We start from the raw sequence: 24,951 nt of genomic DNA, 5'->3' as shown, positions 1-24,951 counted from the left end.
GAGTAAATTTTGACAGTTGTCACAATGTTGACAGACTGAACAATGTTGTCAAACTGTATAATTGTCAAAATCCCACTCATAGAACTACAAAACAGCATAAAATGTAATTGACCCTTTTCTAAGGATATTTAGTAGTTTTGTAGCTCTATTGGCTGAATTGTGTCAGAAACTGTCTTTATGATATCTCAATCAGCTGTCAAATGCAATTTTGCGCATCTTTCAAGTATGTTCACCACTTTTATAGTTCGATGGAACCAGTTTTGACAGGGTTGCCAGACTGAAATGTTCTGAAAGGTAAATTGATCTAGTTTTTTACAGATTTTTTTTTTATTTGTCATTTTGTATTTAGTTGAGACATTTACAGCTCGATGACCCAATCAAAATTCCGGTACCACTTTTGAGAAAAAACAAATTTTTCATGTGTGTGGGTACTACAAAAGAAATAGGACAAGATGTACAGTTTTGACAGGGTTGCCAGACTGAAATGTCCTGAAAGGTAAATTGAACTAGTTTTTTCCAGATTTTTTTTTTTTTCATTTGTCATTTTGTATTTAGTTGAGACATTTATAGCTCGATGACCCAATCAAAATTCCGGTACCACTTTTGAGAAAAAACAAATTTTTCATTTGTGTGATTACCACAAAAGAAATAGGACAAGATGTACTGCAAACACCGAGTTATGGACGGTTCAGTGACGGGTTCCGTGGTACCATCACGGTCGTTCTAACAACACTAACTATTGAGCGGGTACCGCCAAAGTATCATCCTTCTGGCGGGGTGTAAAAAAGCAGCAAAAGAACCCCCCCACTCACTGTAACAGGTGCACCACAATTTCTTCAAGCATAACAGAGTAACTCGCTACTCACTGACCGGTACAGTCGCTTTCAGTACGTCAGTGGTACCTTTTGGAACCCATTTTACGTATACCGGTCGTACTTTAGCGGGAAAGTGTATTTTCGGCCCGCCAAATTATTAAGTTTCTCGCCTAGGTGACTGTTGTTATCCCATAGAGTGATATGAGGTGGTAATTTACTAACTTGTGAGTGGTTTTTGTGGATAAAATTACTGTTTAAGGATACTTTTTGCCAAAGTGTTTTACCGGACAGTTTCATTTAACAGGTAGGCAGTAAAATTACATTATTGGGGAAAAAAATATTTAAATAGCTACGTGGCTGAATTAAATTACTTGTGAATGGGACTTTTTGTGGTAGAGGCAATTTTGAATTACTTCACCGTTGCCTGATCTGCTATTGAATTCTTTTTGTTAAATACTTTCACGATTTAACGAAAATTGTTTAAAGCCTTTCAAATTTTTCAGCAAAATTACTTAAAGAATAACAGTAATTTACTTTTTATGTGGCGATTGCTTTCAATCAACAAACCAATTTGTTCTGGTCAGTAAAAGACGAAACACTAACCTAACGAACATTATTAATTAATGTAAATGAAAGATATATTTTGAGATATTCAATGCAAATTTTTGCTGCTAATAATTAATAGAATATCTCACAAACTATCACTTTTACTGGTAAATATTTTACTTTGCCAGGAATACTTGACCGGTAAATTACAAATACAGCTTTTCAGTTCAAATTTTGATACCGCTTTTCTCCCAGACTGTATCAATTTTTGTGGTGCTTTTTCAGGTTGTTAGATAGGAAATTTAATGAGGATTCCAAAAATGTGCTTAAAACAGTAATTTTCTTACTCCAAGTGGGTTTTACAGTCAATTATCTCCCTGACTGTCCTTTCAAACTGTGTTTCTGGCAGTTCAAATTTTGACACCGCTTTCCTCCCTGACTGTACCAAATTTTGTAGTGTTTTTTCATGTTATTCGATAGGAAATTTAATGAGGATTCCAAAAATGTTCTTAAAACAGACATTTTCTTACTCCAAGTGGGTTTTACAAGCGATTTTGTCACTGACTGTCTTTTCAAGCTGTGTTTCTGGCAGTTCAAATTTTGACACCGCTTTTCTCCCTGACTGTACCAAATTTTGTAGTGTTTTTTAGGTTATTGGATAAGGAATTTAATGAGGATTCCAAAAATATGCTTAAAACAGTAATTTTCTTACTCCAAGTGGGTTTTACAGTCAATTATCTCCCTGACTGTCCTTTCAGACTCTGTTTCTGGCAGTTCAAACTTTGACACTGCTTTTCTCCCTGACTGTACCAAATTTTTAGTGTTTTTTTTAGGTTATTGGATAGGAAATTTAATAAGGATTCCGAAAATATGCTTAAAACAGTAATTTTCTTACTTTAAGTGGGTTTTTCAAGCAATTTTGTCACTGACTGTCCTTTCAAACTGTGTTCTTGGTAGTTCAAACTTTGACACCGCTTTCCTCCCTGACTGTACCAAATTTTGTAGTGTTTTTGAGGTTATTGGATAGGGAATTTAATGAGGATTCCAAAAATATGGTTAAAACAGTAATTTTCTTACTTCAAGTCGGTTTTACAAGCGATTTTGTCACTGACTGTCCTTTCAAACTGTGTTCTTGTTAGTTCAAATTTGGCACCGCTTTTCTCCCTGACTGTACCAAATTTTGTAGTGTTTTTTGACTATTAGATAAGGAATTTAATGAGGATTCCAAAAATGTTCTTAAAACACTCATTTTCTTACTCCAAGTGGGTTTTACAGTCAATTATCTCCCTGACTGTCCTTTCAAACTGTGTTTCTGGCAGTTCAAATTTTGACACCGCTTTTCTCCCTGACTGTACCAAATTTTGTAGTGTTTTTTAGGTTATTGGATAAGGAATTTAATGAGGATTCCAAAAATATGCTTAAAACAGTAATTTTTTTACTCCAAGCGGGTTTTACAAGCCATTTTGTGCTTGCCCTTTCAAACTGTGTTTTTGTTAGTTCAAACTTTGACACCGCTTTTCTTCCTGACTGTACCAAATTTTGTAGTGTTTTTTCGCGTTATTATATAGGAAATTTAATGGGGAATCCAAAAATGTTCTTAAAACAGCCAATTTCTTACTCCAAGTGGGTTTTGAAGGCAATTTTCTCCCTGACTGTCCTTTCAAACTTTGTTTCTGGCAGTTCAAACTTTGACACCGCTTTCCTCCCTGACTGTACTAAATTTTGTAGTGTTTTTTTAGGTTATTGGATAAGGAATTTAATGAGGATTTCAAAAATATGCTTAAAACAGTAATTTTCTTACTTCAAGTGGGTTTTCAAGCGATTTTGTCACTGACTGTCCTTTCAAACTATGTTCTAGTTAGTTCAAATTTTGACACTGCTTTTCTCCCTGACTACCAAATTTTGTAGTGTTTTTTGACTATTGGATAAGGAATTTAATGAAGATTCCAAAAATATGCTTAAAACAGTAATTTTCTTACTTTAAGTGCGTTATACAGGCGATTTTGTCACTGACTGTCCTTTCAAACTGTGTTCTTGTTAGTTCAAACTTTGAAACTGCTTTCCTCCCTGACTGTATCAAATTTTGTAGTGTCTTTTTGGTTATTGGATAAGGAATTTAATGAGGATTCCAAAAATATGCTTAAAACAGTGATTTTTTTACTTTAAGTGGGTTTTACAGACAATTTTCTCCCTGACTGTCCTTTTAATTTGTGTTTCTGGCAGTTCAAATTTTGACACCGCTTTCCTCCCTGACTGTACCAAATTTTGTAGTGTTTTTTAGGTTATTGAATAAGGAATTTAATGAGGATTCCAAAAATATGCTTAAAACAGTAATTTTCTTACTCTAAGCGGGTTTTCCAAGCAATTTTGTGACTGCTCTTTCAAACTGTGTTTTTGTTAGTTCAAACTTTGACACCGCTTTTTTCCCTGACTGTACCAAATTTTTTTAGTGTTTTTTAGGTTATTGGATAAGGAATTTAATGAGGATTCCAAAAATATGCTTAAAACAGTCAGTTTTTTACTCCAAGTGAGTTTTACAGGCAATTTTCTCACTGACTGTCCTTTCAAACTGTGTTTCTGGCAGTTCAAACTTTGACACCACTTTTCTCCCTGACTGTACCAAATTTTGTAGTGTTTTTTCACGTTATTAGATAGAAAATTTAATGGGGATTCCAAAAATGTGCTTAAAACAGTAATTTTTTCACTCTAAGTGGATTTTACAGATGACTTTGTCACTGACTGTCCTACAAGTTGGTAAAGTGATTTTTCAACACTCGCAGTTTTTAACATTTTGTACCAAATAATAATACCGAAAATTCACAGATTATATTGTATTTAGGGTTCAAATATGTATGAAAAAATTATTGAAACATTTACTAAGCAACTATTTTGTTTCATTCAGATGGTTCCACCATTCTCCTAAACAGTTTTTAGCTTTAGTACACTCTGTATATTGTTCTATTCTGGTTTATTTGTCTGTAATATAAATTTGGTGTCGATTCACGGGAAAATTGCTTTTAAATCACAAATAATTAAAATTTGAACACGAAAGTGAGTAAAAAAAAACAAGTTTGGCTTGAATCAAGACAGATTGTACAGGGTGGGTCACAAACACTTTTTTAATATTATTTTTTTGATTGTACAATGTGTTTGGCTGCAGTAATTTCCGAAAAGTGTACAAAAGAGATAAACCACTAATTTTCCTAACACCCTGTATAGCCAATATTCTAATACAATTCAATAAATAACAAAAAGGTTTCAAAAAACAGTTTTTTTTGTAGAATAGGTCCGCAGACAGGTTTTCTGTAAAAACGTAGTTTTTTCTCAAATATACAGGGTAAGCAAAAATGCTTATTATTAAGTGGAAAACATACAGAGTGTCCCAAAATAGTACCGTTTTCTCTTGAATTGTAGTGAATTTAATTGGAAGTAAAAGGTTTCTGGTCTAATTGACTGTTGAACTCTTCGGGACATCAACGCGAATAAACTGATTTACATTCTATAAGGTCACAAGTGGAATTTTGACAGTTATGACGTTTGACTGTTGGTCCTGCCTGTGTTGTCAACGTGACAGCTGTCAAAATGTATCTCATAGAGCCATTAAACTACCAGACATTTGTTATAAAACAGTATAAACACCATTAAATGCATTTTAAACCTTCATGAGTAGTGTTTTGGGTGAGTTTAAGTCAAAATTCTGTGTTTGTCATGAAAATGTCTAAACTAGTGAGTTGCATACGCAAAAAATGCTTTGTTAAACAAACAGCTAGAAAAATTATTATACAATGTTAGTGACTAATAAATTGATTTTATTAAAAATTAATAAACATTTGGACACCCTGTACAGTTACTTACACAATAGGTTAGGCTTATTGTAATTATGCTGAAAATCATTGAAAACAATGATTTCCTAACCAAACTTTTTTGCATTATAATACAAACCAATAAAACAAAAGGTTTGAAACAATGGTCTCCAATCAGTCCAAACCAAGGTCTCCATTGGTCAGCAGTGTGTCACCATATGTAAATACGTACAGAAACCGTCAATTTTGTAAATTAGGCAACCATGCTAATGTGTAATACACATTTCCTATGTAACCTCTGCGTATAGTACAAAAGATAAAATTCAAATTTTAGGCGGTTTTCAAGGTGGTTTTTTTTTTTGACAGCCAAGGTTATGTCGATAACCCGGCACTTTTCATATCATACCCAATTTTAACTTCCGTTTGTAATGGTGTTTGTTACAGAGAGTGATTCATTTACGTCACGCAATAGTGTGGGGAATGTACCAGTTTCAGACTGAAGAACTTGCGCTATTTGGAAGATTGATCGCTCTTTTACTCTTAGACATCATCGTTTTGCTGGGGAAATTCTTTGATAATCATTGCTGATAGCAGATTATTGATTTTTGAACAAAACAACACTGTTTCAATGTAAAATTTTGTGATTACCCTTACGGATAATTAAAAATAACACCGACATTCCAATTTACTGGATTGGTCGCTGTAATTGGTCTTAATTGTGCACATTATCTAAGGAAGTTTGATCATTGCACATTTTTCATAAATTATATTTTTTTTTAACCCCTCATACACACACCATTGACCAGCAAGTATCCACTAACTACCTGTGGCCAGTTTTTCTTTTAAATGCATTAATATTTTATAATTTTTATTAAATTTTCTTCTCTTCTTATTATAGTGTGGGAGAGCTTCAAACCTTGATGGTTTATTTGTTTTGGTACAAGTGTAATGAGGACAAGCCTTAACTTTAATCATTACAAGTACACTGCTACTTAAAATTGCCATATTTCAACATGTACGAGTATCGTTTTAGTCTGCAAGAAACCATTTTAGTTACTAATTTGAAATTAGACCAAAAAACCTAAAATAGTATGACAATATTATAATCCAACTTTTAGTTAGAACACCCTGTAGTTGTTTTGTGGGCTAAATATGGAAAAAAACTCCCAACATATCTGGAAATATTAACCAAACCTACTTTTTATGATGTAAAAGTTGTTAAAATGCAACATTTTTGGATACCCTGTATAACCGTGAAAAACTTGCTGAAACTCAACTTTTCTGAATATCTAGAAAAAACTGACAAATATTACATACGCGAATCACCCTGTATACTAGTTTGTACTAGGGAAGAGAAGCTCTGATGATACCAAAAGTGAGATTTTAGCGAAACGTCCAACAAACACCACTCTACAAATGTTAAGCTTAGCATTATATACAGGGTGTTGGTTTATGGGTGAGATAATGCCAGGTAAAACCACTTAAAAACCTACTCATGGAGGTGTAAAATACAATTAAATTACTTTAAGCAAATTCAGCTGTATTTCAAGTGGGTTTTCCAGTTTTGTACCTCTATGGAGTGGGTTTTGACTACTTACACTTTTATAATTAACCAAGTTACACGTAAAATGGAGTATTTTGACTTAAAACCATTCAAAAACTTACTCATGGAGGTGTAAAATACAATTAAATTACTTTAAGCAATTTCAGTTGTATTTCAAGTGGGTTTTCCAGTTTTGTACCTCTATGGAGTGGGTTTTGACTACTTATATACACTTTTATAATTAACCAAGTTACACGTAAAATGGAGTATTTTGACTTAAAACCATTCAAAAACTTACTAATGAAGGTGTAAAATACAATTAAATTACTTTAAGCAACTTCAGCTGTATTTCAAGTGGATTTTCCAGTTTTGTACCACTATGGAGTGGGTTTTGACTACTTACACTTTTATAACGAACTAAGTTACACGTCAAATGGAGTATTTTGACTTAAAAAATTACTTATGGAGGTGTAAAATACAATTAAATTACTTTAAGCAAATTCAGCTGTATTTCAAGTAGATTTTCCAGTTTTGTACCTCTATGGAGTGATTTTTGACTATTTGCACTTTTATAACGAACTAAGTTACACGCCAAATGGAGCATTTTGACTTAAAACCATTCAAAAACTTACTTATGGAGGTGTAAAATACAATGAAATTACTTTAAGCAAATTCAGCTGTATTTCAAGTAGATTTTCCAGTTTTGTACCTCTATGGAGTGATTTTTGACTATTTGCACTTTTATAACGAACTAAGTTACACATAAAATGGAGTATTTTGACTTAAAACCATTCAAAAACTTACTCATGGAGGTGTAAAGTACAATTAAATTACTTTAAGCAACTTCAGCTGTATTTCAAGTGGGTTTTCCAGTTTTGTACCTCTATGGAGTGGGTTTTGACTACTTACACTTTTATAATTAACCAAGTTACACGTAAAATGGAGTATTTTGACTTAAAACCATTCAAAAATTAACTTATGGAGGTGTAAAATACAATGAAATTACTTTAAGCAATTTCAGTTGTATTTCAAGTGGGTTTTCCAGTTTTGTACCTCTATGGAGTGGGTTTTGACTACTTACACTTTTATAACGAACTAAGTTACACGTAAAATGGAGTATTTTGACTTAAAACCATTCAAAAACTTACTTATGGAGGTGTAAAGTACAATTAAATTACTTTAAGCAAATTCAGCTGTATTTCAAGTGGGTTTTCCAGTTTTGTACCTCTATGAAGTGGGTTTTCACTACTTACACTTTAATAACGAACTAAGTTACACGTCAAATGGAGCATTTTGACTTAAAACCATTCAAAAACTTACTCATGGAGGTGTAAAATACAATTAAATTACTTTAAGCAACTTCAGCTGTATTTCAAGTGGATGTTCCAGTTTTGTACCACTATGGAGTGGGTTTTGACTACTTACACTTTTATAACGAACTCAGTTACACGTCAAATGGAGCATTTTGACTTAAAACCATTCAAAAACTTACTCATGGAGGTGTAAAATACAATTAAATTACTTTAAGCAACTTCAGCTGTATTTCAAGTGGGTTTTCCAGTTTTGTACCTCTATGGAGTGGGTTTTGACTACTTACATTTTAATAACGAACTAAGTTACACGCCAAATGGAGTATTTTGACTTAAAACCATTCAAAAACTTACTTATGGAGGTGTAAAATACAATTAAATGCCTTGAAACAGATTCAGTTGTCTTTTAAGTGTTTTCCAGTTTTGTACCTCTATGGATCAGGTTTTGACAGCTGACACATTCACGACAAACAAAACCACAAGCCAAATATAAAACTTTTACTTTCGACAGACCAAAAATATAGTCATGGAGGTGTAAAATACAGATTAATGCATTATGACAAGATTCAGCTGTATTTCAAGTGTGTTTTACAGTTTTATACCTTTATGGAGCGGGTTTTGACAGTTATTAGTAATTTTTTAAGACACTCTGTACATACGCATACACGATAATGCAGAAATAATCATTTTAAGGAAAAAAATTGAGTTGAGTTTACAGTCGCTAAAACCTTAAAAATGGGGGAAAAATTTGATGCTAATTCTCAAGAAAAGTCGAATATCTCGAAAACGGTTAGAGTCACGAAAATTCTGCAGGAGACCAAAAATGTTCAGAATGACTTTCTGCACCCAGCGGACGAAGCAGAAAACTTCTCGGACATTAATTGTCACGTGGGAGAGCCGGAAACCTTGGTTCATTTATTGTGGTACTGTATTGAGAACAAGCCTTCACTTGAAAGAAAAAGTTGCGTGTGTGCTTTCATTACAAGTAATATTTCGACATTCGAGTATCATTTTAGTCTAGAGGAAACCATTAATTTTGTTATTAGACCTAAATAATTTAAATTAAGGCAATGTCACTGAATCAAATCAAAATTTAAGTTAATAATGCCAAATTAAACTTTTTATGAGATTTTAAATGGAAATTTGATATTATTTTAAAAGAGAAAAACTAATAATAATGCAAAAGTTGTGTTGTAATTTTTTTTGCAACGTTGCCTAATTACCACACACGAACAAAACGTATATTAATTTATCATAATTAACGTGAATCTTCTTGCTGAAATATTGTATGCTTTCTATAAATTCTTGCATTTCTTGCATAACACACGGATTCTTGATAAGACTAATATGGATAAGTTTTTTACCGAGTATTGCACATTGTGCAATTTGGGTTAAGGAAATAAATCAGTCAGAGATATTAATCCTTCTTGTACAGTTCATTTTGATATGAGCATAGTAAATCGTGTATGTTTATGAGGAAATTTTATGTGACAAACATTTGATTTCGTTCATTAGACGCGTTATTGTGTTGTGGGCATAAAAGCGAAGATTCAACAGACAAAAAAACCGATCCGAGGATAGCGGATCGTGCAAGATCAAGGCAATTCATTGCAATAAACGTCCAATTTGCAATATCATCAGGTAGTAAGCCCTTGCTCCGAGACCACCGATTAGATACATATAACCATTCGGTCGGGTTATAATAGAAAATTTATGCAAGACATCGCTGATGATCAGATTGTTGTCGGGAAACACGGTTTTCGTTAGCTAGATAGAAAAATGTACGGTAATTTTGCGCTGGATTACCATACACGACACCCTGAAGGCGCACTTGGGTCAAGCGGAAGTCAACCACACTTTTCTAACAAGGAAAAGTCAATTTACCGTTCATTTATGCCAAATAACTGCTACAGCTCCATTACTATTAATTTGACAGTTGACAAGTGTTTAGGTGTCAACTGTCATTAAAGTCAAAATTGTCAAACATTACCTAACCAATGCATGAAGCTGGAAAAATTACGGTATAGAATAGTTTCCTGGTAGTGTTAAGACAAAAGTGTTCATTTTGACAGTTAACACGTGACTGTCTACGTAAATCATACTCCAGGATCATATGTCAGCTGTCGTAAACGTCGTAAACGTCAAAACTGTCAAACTTGACTGAACCAAATCATGAAACTCTAAAAATTAAAATACAAGAAAATTTTGGTGCAGCATCCAAGTTTTACAGCTCCCTGAGCATTATTTTGATAGTTGTCAGGTAAATTTTCAAGTAAACGGTGTTATAGTATCACGTGACACCTGTCACAATAGTCAAAACTGTCAAAGTTGGCTCAATCAAGGCATGAAACTGGAAAAATCAAGGTATAGAATAGTTTTCTGGCAGTGATAGAGGCAAGATGTGTTTTTGAGGTGTTTGACAATGATTTTGACAGTTAACGCGTGACTGTCAAAGTAAATCATACTCGAGGATTACGTGTCAGCTGACGTAAACGTCAAAACTGTCAAACTTGACTGAACCAAGTCATGAAACTGTAAAAATGAAAGTACAAGAAAGTTTTGGTGCAGCATCCTAGTTTTACAGCTCCACGAGCGTTATTTTGATAGTTGTCACGTAAATTTTCAAGTAAACGGTGTTCTAGTGTCACGTGACACCTGTCACAATAGTCAAAACTGTCAAATTTGGCTCAATCAAGGCATGAAACTGGAAAAATCAAGGTATAGAATAGTTTTCTGGCAGTGATAGAGGCAAGATGTGTTTTTGAGGTGTTTGACAATGATTTTGACAGTTAACGCGTGACTGTCAAAGTAAATCATACTCGAGGATTACGTGTCAGCTGTCGTAAACGTCAAAACTGTCAAACTTGACTGAACCAAGTCATGAAACTGTAAAAATCAAAGTACAAGAAAGTTTTGGTGCAGCATCCTAGTTTTACAGCTCCCTGAGCATTATTTTGATAGTTGTCACGTAAATGGTGTTTTAGTATCACGTGACACCTGTCACAATAGTCAAAACTGTCAAAATTTGCTCAACCACGACATGGAACTGTAAAAAATCACAGTCCAATACAGTTTTTTGTCATCGTTTGACTTTTACAGCTTCATGAACATAATTTTGACAGTTGTCAAGTAAATAGTGTTCTAGTGTCACGTGATTAGTGTCATTAATGTCAAAACTTTTTGTTTGGCAACATTTTATGGTTTAACTTTTGACACTTTTAAATGTCATCTTTGACTTTTGAATTTTGAAAATTTGAAAAGAAAGTTGGATACAAATGTCAAAAAAAAAAAAAGAAAAATAGTCGAATATCTTGGAAACGGTTGAGTTCACGTTCTAGAAAATTTACAAATTTACACTCAAAAATGTTGAAGTGTCAAAAGGAAAAAGTAAAAAATGACAATTAGAAGTGTCGAAAATTTAAATTATATATATAATAATATAATAATATATAATTGATTTAAAAAATATATAATAACACCTAAAAATGTCAAAAGACATAATTTTATGTCAAAGTCAGAAACTCGCAGTTCGAAATGTCAAAAGTCAAAAGTTCGAGGTGTCAAAAGGTAAAAATAACACAAAAAACCGTCAAAAACTAAAAAGTGGTAAAATTTGCACCCAAAAGTGTCAAAACCTTGAGTTTCAGGTCACAAAATCAGAAATAATAGTCAGAAACGTCAAAAAAATGATACTAAACAGTGTCAAACGTAAAACTTTGATTAATTTGAGTGAATAATTTTTTTTTTGGTTCTTTGGTGCTTAATTTGACGGAATTTATTCTATTTAGCCAGATTTTTTGAGAAAATGGTTTTTTTCACGATTTCAGTGCTTTTTAATCCGGAAATACTGATTAACTTGTTATTGAACATATAAATCAATAGTTGAAATATTGAATTAATCGACTGTTAATAAAGGAATTTTAGGAATTAGAACACATAAGGAGAAGTCGGTTTCGCGTAGTGCATTTTCTCATAAACACCTCGCATATTACCTTATCTGTAGCAAATAACTCAGAGATACCTGTTTTACCATCCTAATTAAGTCTTTAAAACGTTTCCTTTCAAGTTGATAACCTGGCAAAACAAAATTAAGGGAAAAAAGTCATTTGTGGCGTTGCCACTTCCTCTTCGAGAAAACAGATCCCGTTTTGACGAAAAGAGAAGAATGAATGGAGATTTCTTTAGGAATCTTCGCGGTCTGTTGCCCGTTTCGGAAAAAGTTGAATAAACCGTCCTCAAGGTGTGAGAATCCAATATTCGATCTAATCATGCATGGCAAGGGGTATAACGGTTGTTGTTCTATTATGCAAAATTGGGTTTTGGTTATAATGCCACTGAATCATTCTACAACGGGGACCGTTCAAGTGGCTGGTTATTCTTCAGGTAGTATTCATTCAATGAATCAAGAAGCGATCGGTTTTCATTACTGTTTTACATTGTCATTTGAATTTCCTTGTACTAACCAAGAAATTGGTTCATTAGACTCTAAAACTACATTAAATTTTCTTTATTCCACTCTCTAAAGTATTCAGTGTAAGTCATTTTTGTTTGCACAAAATTACGTTTTAAAAACAAAACATTCTCCGAGTGTCCGTTACTGATTGGTTGGAATTTGTCTTAAACCACAAAAATCCTTTAATTTTAATGGTTTGTTTTGAATTACTCACTATTTCTAAGTTTTCTGCTAAATTACTTACTTTGGATAATTTTGATTATTTTATCACATAAACCGTAATAGAAAACTAATTCAGTTATGATATGAATATGGAGCAAGTTTCTTTAAACACACTGTATACAGTGTGTCCAGTATGGAATAAATTCGATTAAAATTCAGAGAATTATCTTTCAGAAAAATTTTTTTTTCTTAAATTTTTTTTAGGAAAAAATTTGATATACCTGATGTCCCAAAATTTGGATATGATTAAATACATTTTTTGTTGCATTTATGGATTCTATAAGTGTAACATGTTTTATTGGAAAAGGTGTTCAATAATAATACAAAACAGTAATTAAAAAATTAAATCAAATTATTTATTTTTGATCTTAACTTGAGTGAAATTTCGTGTCAACTTTTCCTACAAACATTTTCTATAACTAGCTTATTTGACAGTTGACGACCAAAAGTGATTGAAGTGAAAAGACAGCTCAGATCGTAAGCATTCCAAAAATGTGCCCATTTAGGTTAATCTGCTGCGCCGTTTGGCCGCTAGAGGGCGTCAAAGTTCAGCTTCAACCACTTTTGCTTCAACCTAAAATACCTCAATTATTTTAACATTTACGACAAAGGGTCACTCAATCATAATTTCTATTTTGACAGTTGACACGTCACTGCCTAGAAAAATCTAGAATTACGTGACAACTGTCATGAAAGTGAAAACTGTCAAACTGAATTCAGCCAAAGCATGAAACTGTCAAAATCAAAAGTTTAAAACCATTTTCTTGCATTGTTTATGTTTCACGGTTACACTATCATTATTTTGACAGTCGTCACCGAAATGTCCAACCAAATAACGTTCTAGTATCACGTGACACGTGTCAAAACTGTCAAACTAGGCTCAAAGTGCCAAACTTGGCTTAACCAAAGCATGGAGCTATGAAAATCAAAGACAATGGCATCGATAAGTTTCACAGTTCCCGGATTATTATTTTGACAGTTGTCACGTGAATGTGCACGTAAATAGTGTTTTAGTACCACGTGACGGCTGTCACAAAATGACAAACTTGGCTCAAACAAATCATGAAACGGTTTATATCAGTACAGTTACAACATTACACACAAGGTTCGTTTTAGAGATTTATAATCCCTAGTTTGACAGCTAACACGTAACTGTCTAACAAAACGGTGTTTTACCATCACGTGACACCTGTCATTAAAGTCAAAACTGTCAAAATTTGTCCTGTACGAACATAAAGTTGTAAAAGTCACACAGCTTTCTTGCAGTATTTGAGACATGACATATCTTTTGATTTTTGACAAATTATTTTACTAAAAACCACGTGTCTGTCTGAATAAACAGTGTTCTAGTGTCACGTGACAGCTGTCACAAAAGTCAAAACAGTCAAATTTTGGCTTAATCAAATAGCATGATGTTGTGTATGTAAATCAAGTTTTATTACAGTTTTCCTACAAAGTTAAACACAAGAAGTGTTTTAGAGCTTTATTGTCACTAATTTGACAGCTAACAAGTAATTGTCTAACAAAATGGTGTTTTATAATCACGTGACAACTGTCATTAAAGTCAAAACTGTCAAAATTTGTCCTGTACGAACATGAAGTTGTAAAAGTCACACAGCTTTCTTGCAGTATTTGAGACCAGACATATTTTTCGTTTCTTGTCAAATTATTTTACTAAAAACCGCGTGTCTGTCTGATTAAACAGTGTTCTAGTGTCACGTGACGGCTGTCAGAAAAGTCAAAACAGTCCAATTTTGGCTTAATCAAATAGCATGAGGTATGTATGTAAATCAAATAGCATTACAGTTTTCCTACAAAGTTAAACACAAGAAGTGTTTTAGAGCTTTATGATCACTAATTTGACAGCTAACAAGTAACTGTCTAACAAAATGGTGTTTTACCATCACGTGACAACTGTCATTAAAGTCAAAACTGTCAAAATTTGTCCTGTACGAACATGAAGTTGTAAAGGTCACACAGCTTTCTTGCAGTATTTGAGACAAGACATATTTTTCGTTTCTTGTCAAATTATTTTACTAAAGACCACGTGTCTGTCTGAGTAAACAAGGTTCTAGTGTCACGTGACAGCTGTCAGAAAAGTCAAAACAGTCCAATTTTGGTTTAATCAAAATGCATGAAGTTGTATGTAAGATATTACAGTTTTCCTAAAAAGTTAGACCCAAGATGAGTTTTAGTGCTTTATGATTCCTAATTTGACAGTTAACAAGTAACTGTCTAAGAAAATGGTGTTTTCTAATCACGTGACAACTGTCATTAAAGTCAAAACTGTCAAAATTTGCCCTGTACGAACATAAAGTTGTAAAAGTCACACAGCTTTCTTGCAGTATTTGAGACAAGACATATTTTTCGTTTCTTGTCAAATTATTTTACTAAAAACCACGTGTCTGTCTTAGTAAACAGTATTCTAGTGTCACGTGACAGCTGTCACAAAAGTCAAAACAGTCCAATTTTGGCTTAATCAAATAGCATGAGGTTGTGTATGTAAATCAAGTTTCATTACAGTTTTCCTACAAAGTTAAACAGAAGAAGTGTTTTAGTGCTTTATGATTCCTAATTTGACAGTTAACAAGTAACTGTCTAACAAAATGGTGTTTTAAAATCACGTGACAACTGTCATTAAAGTCAAAACTGTCAAAATTTGCCCTGTACGAACATGAAGTTGTAAAAGTCACACAGCTTTCTTGCAGTATTTGAGACCAGACATATTTTTCGTTTCTTGTCAAATTATTTTACTGAAAACCACGTGTCTGTCTGAGTAAACAGTGTTCTAGTGTCACGTGACGACTGTCAGAAAAGTCAAAACAGTCCAATTTTGGCTTAATCAAAATGCATGAAGTTGTATGTAAGATATTACAGTTTTCCTAAAAAGTTAGACCCAAGATGAGTTTTAGTGCTTTATGATTCCTAATTTGACAGCTAACAAGTAACTGTCTAACAAAATGGTGTTTTACAATCACGTGACAACTGTCATTAAAGTCAAAACTGTCAAAATTTGTCCTGTACGAACATGAAGTTGTAAAAGTCACACAGCTTTCTTTCAGTATTTGAGACCAGACATATTTTTCGTTTCTTGTCAAATTATTTTACTAAAAATCACGTGTCTGTCTGAGTAAACAGTATTCTAGTGTCACCCGACGGCTGTCAGAAAAGTCAAAACAGTCCAATTTTGGCTTAATCAAAAAGCATGAGGTTGTGTATGTAAATCAAGTTTCATTACAGTTTTCCTACAAAGTTAAACACAAGAAGTGTTTTAGAGGTTTATGATCACTAATTTGACAGCTGACTCATGACTGTCTAAGAAAATGATGTTGTATAATCACGTGATAACTGTCATTAAAGTCAAAACTGTCAAAATTTGTCCTGTACGAACATGAAGTTGTAAAAGTCACAGAGCTTTCTTGCAGTATTTGAGACAAGACATATCTTTTGATTTTTGACAAATTATTTCACTAAAAACCACGTGTTTGTCTGAGTAAACAGTGTTCTAGTGTCACGTGACAGCTGTCAGAAAAGTCAAAACAGTCCAATTTTGGTTTAATCAAAATGCATGAAGTTGTATGTAAGATATTACAGTTTTCCTAAAAAGTTAAACACAAGATGTATTTTAGTGCTTTATGATTCCTAATTTGACAGGTAACAAGTAACTGTCTAACAAAATGGTGTTTTACTATCACGTGACAACTGTCATTAAAGTCAAAACTGTCAAAATTTGCCCTCTACGAACATGAAGTTGTAAAAGTCACACAGCTTTCTTGCAGTATTTGAGACAAGGCACATTTTTCGTTTCTTCTCAAACTATTTTACTAGAGACCACGTGTCTGTCTTAGTAAACAGTATTCTAGTGTCACGTGACGGCTGTCACAAAAGTCAAACCAGTCCAATTTTGGCTTAATCAAAATGCATGAGGTTGTATGTAAGATATTACAGTTTTCCTAAAAAGTTAAACACAAGATGTATTTTAGTGCTTTATGATTCCTAATTTGACAGGTAACAAGTAAATGTCTAACAAAATGGTGTTTTATAATCACGTGACAACTGTCATTAAAGTCAAAACTGTCAAAATTTACCTTGTTTGAACATGAAGTTGTAAAAATCACACAACTTTCTTGCAGTATTTGAAACCAGACATATTTTTCGTTTCTTGTCAAATTATTTCACTAAAAACTACGTGTCCGTCTGAGTAAACAGTGTTCTAGTGTCATGTGACGGCTGTCAGAAAAGTCAAACCAGTCAAACTTTGGCTTAATCAAAATGCATGAGGTTGTATGTAAGATATTACAGTTTTCCTAAAAAGTTAAACACAAGAAGTGTTTTAGAGCTTTATGATCACTAATTTGACAGCTAACAAGTAACTGTCTAACAAAATGGTGTTTTACAATCACGTAACAACTGTCATTAAAGTCAAAACTGTCAAAATTTGTCCTGTATCAACATGTGGTTCTGAAATTGTCACTGAAGAACATTGTATTCTTGTTTAAAGTTTATCTCCCCCTTTGCCGAGAGTATTAATTTGAATTTTTCACTTTTTAACTGATTTCCTATGGATTAACTTATTCTATTATATAGACAGTAATTTTGGGACACTCTGTACATATTCGCAAATGCTAAACAAAAACACGCTCACATTAATACAAAGGTACCAAACGTTAATTTCTCGGAGAGTTCAACAGTCAATTAGACCAGAAACCTTAGACTTTACTAATTCTGGTACACTCTGTATGTGTGTGACATTTGTAAAGTGTTTTATTAAAATAAAAAAAAATATACAGGATGTTTAATAATCACTTTTTCTGCAGATTAATTTGAAATAGCTCTTCTAACGGTTTTTACTCTTAAGTATTTTCTTGAATTTTTTTGAGACAGTTTAAATTAGAAAACGACCATTTTGCTAGTATTCCAACGTGTTTCCCAATCACGATTCGCACGTCATTAATAGTAAAAACCTACTAGTCTCGTAGTTAATACAGTATTCAAGGGACGCAATCAAACCGAGCACGAATATCAGGCAGCATTTGCGAGAATTCGAGATTAAGATACACTTTGCTCCTTCCAGTATTGTTTAACAATAGTAACTGTATGAATAACAAATTCGAGTGAATACAATCGCTGCCCAGCACAACTTTATACGCAATTTTTTGCTGAATTATAATGTTGTATTTGTCTTCGAACCACCTGTATACAAGCTTAAAAGATACACACACAAAAACGAAAGGAATGCAATTAAGCTGAACGAAAAATAAACGCAAAATTTGTGAAAGTTTGTAGCTATAAATTTTTGTTTTTCATTGATTAAATAGTCAGAAATTTGAATCAATTTCTTCGACGTTTACACTGAAGATTTAAAAAAACTGTTTAATAATTAATTTCACTGGTTACACTGGTATTTGCGCTGTTTTGTGTTTCCTTTCTAGCTATTTACGAGCTTAGCGTGCCGTTATCTAAAACTATTCGTATATCTTGTACCGCTCAAATATCTCAGAAAATGCAGCTGTCGGACCTAAAAACATGTCGGGAAGAATGTTTTAAAAATAATTTTGTAATATACGTGCAGTTTTATGGAGTGGATCACGTTTAAAGTAATTTTGACACCATTTTCTTAGACAGTTCTTAGGTGAATTAATAACTTTTATCATCAGTCAAATTTAGACAAACAAACCGCCCTGGTACCATCTGGGGATATTAAGACCAAAGATAATTCCTTTAGTACCTGTCAGCTGCTAATTATCCCAAAAACTCTTTTACAAAGTTGCTTGGAATCGATTAAGCTGGCACCAGGAAGCGGTAGCGCAGCTGATGGTACTCCGCCAGTACCAGATCTGTCACCCATCGGGATGACAAGACGTCCAGCGGCTTTAAAAGTGAAACATCGTCACCCAGGTATAGGTTCGTATGGCGCGCGCTAACCATATGGTACCGTGGTACCATAGTTTACGTCTATTTCGATTAGATGTTGAGCGTCTGGCTGTTCAACATTTTATCTCTTTCAACGACTTTTAATGGTCTTTTTTTCTAGCAGAACAGCTTAGCGCCGGGTTCCTTATTAGATTGATGATTTAAGATGTCAATTTTACAATTTACTCAGCATTGAACCATTTTAGTGCCAAAAGAACCAATTTACCTTATAATTTAATACTAAATTGTACTATAATGTAATACTGTGCTTGTCAAATGTTCAAACATGTTAGGAAAGTTATAAAATGGCCAAACATGTTTTAAAAATGTTTTGAAACGTCTAAATACGGTTAGAATGTTGCCAAACATGTTCTGGATATGTTCTTCAACGTCCAACCTATTTTAAAACTGTTGAAACGTGCTTGAAAATGTTCTCATTAGTCTAAATATGGTAAGAATCTTCCAAAAACCTTCTGAAACTGTCAAACATGTTCCAAATATATTTAGATATGTTCGGACAGTTATAAAAAAATTCTCAATCTTCTAGACATGGTTGCAATGTTCTGAAACGTTCTAAAAATGTTTCAAATAGTCTAAATATGGTTATAATGTTCCAAAAACCTGTCATAGAGTTGTTCTGATAAGTTCAGAAAGTTATAAAAATGTTCTCATTAGTCTAAATATGGTAAGAATCTTCCCAAAACCTTCTAAAACTATCAAACATGTTCCAAAGATATTTAGATATGTTCGAACAGTTATAAAAAATTACTCAAACATCTAAACATGTTGGCAATGTTCTGTAACGTTCTAAAAATGTTCCAAATAGTCTAAATATGGTTATAATGTTCCAAAAACCTGTTCTAGAGATGTTCTGATAAGTTCAGAAAGTTATAAAAATGTTCTCATTAGTCTAAATTTGGTAAGAATTTTCCAAAAACCTTCTGAAACTGTCAAACATGTTCCAAAGATATTTAGATATGTTCGGACAGTTATAAATAATGTCTTAATCTTCTAGACATGGTTGCAATGTTCGGAAACGTTCTAAAAATGTTTTCAATAGTCTAAATATGGTTATAATGTTCCAAAAACGTGTTCTAGAGGTGTAATAAAAAAAAAAACATGTTCACAAAATGTTCTCAATAGTCTAACTATGATTAAAAAGTTTCAAAAACGTTCTGATACAGCCAATCATGTTCTAGAGATGTTAGATGTTAGATAAGTTCAGAAAGTTATAAAAATTTTCTCAACCTTCTAGACTTGTTGGCAATGTTCCTAAAACCGTTGAAATATGTTCGAAAATATCTAAAAATGTTCTCAATACTCTAAATATGATTACAATTTTCCAAACACATTCTGAAACGTACAAACATGTTCTAAAGCTCTTCAACCATGTTCGGAAAGTTCTAAAAATGTTTTCAATAATCCTTTATGCTTGAAATGTTCCAAAAACGTTTTGAAACGTCCACATGGGTTTTAAAAATGTTCTCAACAGATTAAATATGTTTCTAATATTTCAAAAATATTGTGATACTGTTAAACAAGTTCTAGGAATGTTCAAAGCATGTTCGGAAATGTTTTCAATAATCTTCGATTTTTAGAATGTTTCAAAAATGTTCGGAAACGAGTTCGAAAATGTAAAAAATCGAATTTATGACATTTTTTTTTCTAGAACACCTTTTGTGGGTTATACAGGGTGTCTATTAGTACTAAAGTTAGGTTTAATACAAAAACTGCATAATTTGTTGCAAACTAAAATGTTGCATTAAAAACTAGAAAATTCTGAGTACATTTTTCTGAAATTTTTGAAAGTTGTATTTGATGAGTTGAGATGAGCACAGGGTGTGTCAGAAAACTAAATTTGACGTTTATATGTCAAAAACATGTAGAAAACTGTTGTGGTGCTAAGTTATAAATAATAAATGCGGACACCCTGTAATTTAATTATTACAATTGCAGCGAAGCTTAGAATGTGCTAATTAAATTGCATTTTTGTGTAATTGTAATGGATTTTCCTAAAATTCGCTTTTAGCAGCTACTTAGCAGATAGATGGCGTTGCCTTACATGGTAACGTTAATTTACCAGTCTCCTTAATGAACTCTTAAGCTATTCCCAAAATGAGTGATCGAGAAAAAAAAAGCAAAACCATTATGCAAAACATCTCGACACGTTAAAAAATCGCAGCAACAACGGTAGATTGACAAGGATCGTCTTTCAAGAGATTGAAATCTCAAGCACATTCCTATGTCTGAGCTTTTGCGTGTAGTCGTTGCAAAACTACTACTAAGTAGAAGGTTAAGAGTCGTTACAAGTCGACTTAAGTGCTCCTAATTATGTTTCTACGTATGTTTGAGTAAATCCAATTCGAAATCGTAGCAAAAATCGGTAGAATAAATCGTTATTTGTCGCACCCCGTATCGTTTTACGCACAATTTCGATTTAAAACCTAAACGACCAATCGTTTAACGTTTAAATTGCTATTGGTTTAACCGCTGTGCATGATGAATATGCAGTCGTATTAATAATCGACCTATTGCGAAAACCTAATTTTTATTAGCATATTAACGGGCTAGAATAATTGCCTCATGCCGTATGATTGATTTGGAATCTTGTAGCTATTCCAAACACTTTAATAGTCGCAAATCAATCAATTGCATGCAAAATGAGTTAATGAGAAGAATTGTATATTTTTGCTTATAGCAACGAAACATGTACAGGGTGATTGATGAAATTCGATCATCACTATTGGGATCTTGGCAACTATACAGTGTGTCCCAAATTGGTTCTACATGTATTGGGATTTCGGTAAGCGTAAGAGCTATACAGAGTCTTTTAACCATTGAAAATTGACTCAAAAGCTTGTAATTTAAGTATTAAGTTAGTTTTCAGGGTTTGGACAGCGACTTCTATGCTTGTAGACTTAAAAATTTAAGTTAGAAGCCAGAAATTAGGGTTTTTAACTCAATTTTAAAGTTTCCAACTTAAAAATTGACTGGGAAGCTTTGATTTTAGCTTTCAAATTTTGAAAATCTACTTGGAGACTTGTTTTTTGGTCTAACAAGTTAACTTTCTACTTTTGGCTGCAATTTCTTAACTTTTAGGGACAAAAATTGGCTGAAAACCGCAACATTACATTTTTCAGGAAATTTTTAGGTTCCTTAACTTTGATTTTTACATTTCCAGCTTAAAATGTAGCTTGTGAGCGTTGAAATTGACTTTTAACCATGGAAAATTGACTCAAAAACTTGTAATTGAAGTATTAAGTCAGTTTTCAGGGTTCTGACAGCCACTTCTATGCTTGTAGACTTAAAAATCTAAGTTAGAAGCCAGAAATTAGGGTTTTTAACTCAATTTTAAAGTTTCCAACTTAAAAATTGACTTGGAAGCTTTGATTTTAGCTTTCAAACTTTGAAAATCTACTTGGAGGTTTGTTTTTTGGTCTAACAAGTTAACTTTCTACTTTTGGCTGCAATTTCTTAACTTCTAGTGACAAAAATTGACTTAAAACCGCTACACTACATTTTCCAGACAATTTTTAGAATCCTTAACTTTGATTTTTACATTTCCAGCTTAAAATGTAGCTTGTGAGCGTTGAAATTGACTTTTAACCATGGAAAATTGACTCAAAAACTTGTAATTGAAGTATTAAATCAGTTTTCAGGGTTCTGACAGCCACTTCTATGCTTGTAGACTTAAAAATCTAAGTTAGAAGCCAGAAATTAGGGTTTTTAACTCAATTTTAAAGTTTCCAACTTAAAAACTGACTGGGAAGCTTTGATTTTAGCTTTCAAACTTTGAAAATCTACTTGGAGGTTTGTTTTTTGGTCTAACAAGTTAACTTTCTACTTTTGGCTGCAATTTCTTAACTTTTAGGGACAAAAATTGGCTGAAAACCGCAACATTACATTTTTCAGGAAATTTTTAGGTTCCTTAACTTTGATTTTTACATTTCCAGCTTAAAATGTAGCTTGTGAGCGTTGAAATTGACTTTTAACCATGGAAAATTGACTCAAAAACTTGTAATTGAAGTATTAAGTCAGTTTTCAGGGTTCTGACAGCCACTTCTATGCTTGTAGACTTAAAAATCTAAGTTAGAAGCCAGAAATTAGGGTTTTTAACTCAATTTTAAAGTTTCCAACTTAAAAATTGACTTGGAAGCTTTGATTTTAGCTTTCAAACTTTGAAAATCTACTTGGAGGTTTGTTTTTTGGTCTAACAAGTTAACTTTCTACTTTTGGCTGCAATTTCTTAACTTCTAGTGACAAAAATTGACTTAAAACCGCTACACTACATTTTCCAGACAATTTTTAGAATCCTTAACTTTGATTTTTACATTTCCAGCTTAAAATGTAGCTTGTGAGCGTTGAAATTGACTTTTAACCATGGAAAATTGACTCAAAAACTTGTAATTGAAGTATTAAATCAGTTTTCAGGGTTCTGACAGCCACTTCTATGCTTGTAGACTTAAAAATCTAAGTTAGAAGCCAGAAATTAGGGTTTTTAACTCAATTTTAAAGTTTCCAACTTAAAAACTGACTGGGAAGCTTTGATTTTAGCTTTCAAACTTTGAAAATCTACTTGGAGGTTTGTTTTTTGGTCTAACAAGTTAACTTTCTACTTTTGGCTGCAATTTCTTAACTTTTAGGGACCAAAATTGACTGAAAACCGCAACATTACATTTTTCAGCCAATTTTTAGGTTCCTTAACTTTGATTTTTACATTTCCAGTTTAAAATGTAGCTTGTGAGCGTTGAAATTGACTTTTAACCATGGAAAATTGACTCAAAAACTTGTAATTGAAGTATTAAGTCAGTTTTCAGGGTTCTGACAGCCACTTCTATGCTTGTAGAGTTAAAAATCTAAGTTAGAAGCCAGAAATTAGGGTTTTTAACTCAATTTTAAAGTTTCCAACTTAAAAACTGACTGGGAAGCTTTGATTTTAGCTTTCAAACGTTAAAAATCTACTTGGAGACTTGTTTTTTGGTCTTACAAGTTAACTTTCAATATTTTACTGCAATTTCTTAACTTTTAGGGACAAAAATTGGCTGAAAACCGCAACATTACATTTTTCAGCCAATTTTTAGGTTCCTTAACTTTGATTTTTACATTTCCAGCTTAAAATGTTGCTTGTGAGCGTTGAAATTGACTTTTAACCATAGAAAATTGACTCAAAAACTAGTAATTGAAGTATTAAGTCAGTTTTCAGGGTTCTGACAGCCACTTCTATGCTTGTAGAGTTAAAAATTTAAGTTAGAAGCCAGAAATTAGGGTTTTAACTCAATTTTAAAGTTTCCAACTTAAAAATTGACAGGGAAGCTTTGATTTTAGCTTTCAAACTTTGAAAATCTACTTGGAGGCTTGTTTTTTTGGTCCAACAAGGTAACTTTCTACTTTTGGCTGCAATTTCTTAACTTTTAGGAACAAAAATTGACTGAAAACCGCAACATTACATTTTTCAGCCAATTTTTAGGTTCCTTAACTTTGATTTTTACATTTCCAGCTTAAAATGTTGCTTGTGAGAGTTGAAATTGACTTACAACCATGGAAAATTGACTCAAAAACTAGTAATTTAAGTATAAAGTCAGTTTTCAGGGTTCTGACAGCCACTTCTATGCTTGTAGACTTAAAAATCTAAGTTAGAAGCCAGAAATTAGGGTTTTTAACTCAATTTTAAAGTTTCCAACTTAAGAATTGACAGGGAAGCTTTGATTTTAGCTTTCAAACTTTGAAAATCTACTTGGAGGCTTGTTTTTTTGGTCCAACAAGGTAACTTTCTACTTTTGGCTGCAATTTCTTAACTTTTAGGAACAAAAATTGACTGAAAACCGCAACATTACTTTTTTCAGCCAATTTTTAGATTCCTTAACTTTGATTTTTACATTTTCAGCTTAAACTGTAGCTTGTGAGAGTTGAAATTGACTTTTAACCATAGAAAATTGACTCAAAAACTAGGAATTGAAGTATTAAGTCAGTTTTCAGGGTTCTGACAGCCACTTCTATGCTTGTAGAGTTAAAAATTTAAGTTAGAAGCCAGAAATTAGGGTTTTTAACTCAATTTTAAAGTTTCCAACTTAAAAATTGACAGGGAAGCTTTGATTTTTGCTTTCAAACTTTAAAAATCTACTTGGAGACTTGTTTTTTGGTCTAACAAGTTAACTTTCTACTTTTGGCTGCAATTTCTTAACTTTTAGGGGCAAAAATTGACTGAAAACAGCAACATTACTTTTTCAGCCAATTTTTAGGCTTCTTAACTTTGATTTTTACATTTCCAGCTTAAAATGTAGCTTGTGAGCTTTGAAATTGACTTTTAACCATTAAAAATTGACCCAAAAACTTATAATTTAAGTAC

The 24,951-nt window shown here is 32.7% G+C and overlaps 1 protein-coding gene across 4 annotated transcripts in view; it reads left to right on the top strand.

Annotated features, from left to right (window-relative positions):
* The first annotated feature begins 626 nt into the window (after positions 1–626).
* sv (paired box protein shaven) overlaps positions 627–24,951 on the top strand; it is a 215,024-nt gene continuing 190,699 nt past the window's right edge. The window contains exon 1 of one of the 4 annotated variants that reach the window (XM_081987664.1): positions 627–1,119. The gene's annotated coding sequence lies outside the window, so the exon portion shown is untranslated. The remainder of the gene's footprint in view (positions 1,120–24,951) is intronic. The other 3 variants (XM_081987663.1, XM_081987657.1, XM_081987659.1) reach the window with 3 other exon arrangements.

The sequence above is a fragment of the Ips typographus genome, linkage group LG10 (genome assembly GCF_016097725.1).
Source record: "Ips typographus isolate SLU linkage group LG10, UJ_Ityp_2.0, whole genome shotgun sequence".
Taxonomy (NCBI): Eukaryota; Metazoa; Arthropoda; class Insecta; order Coleoptera; family Curculionidae; genus Ips; species Ips typographus.
Note: the sequence above shows the minus strand (reverse complement) of the source record. Positions and strands in the feature narration are given on the sequence as shown.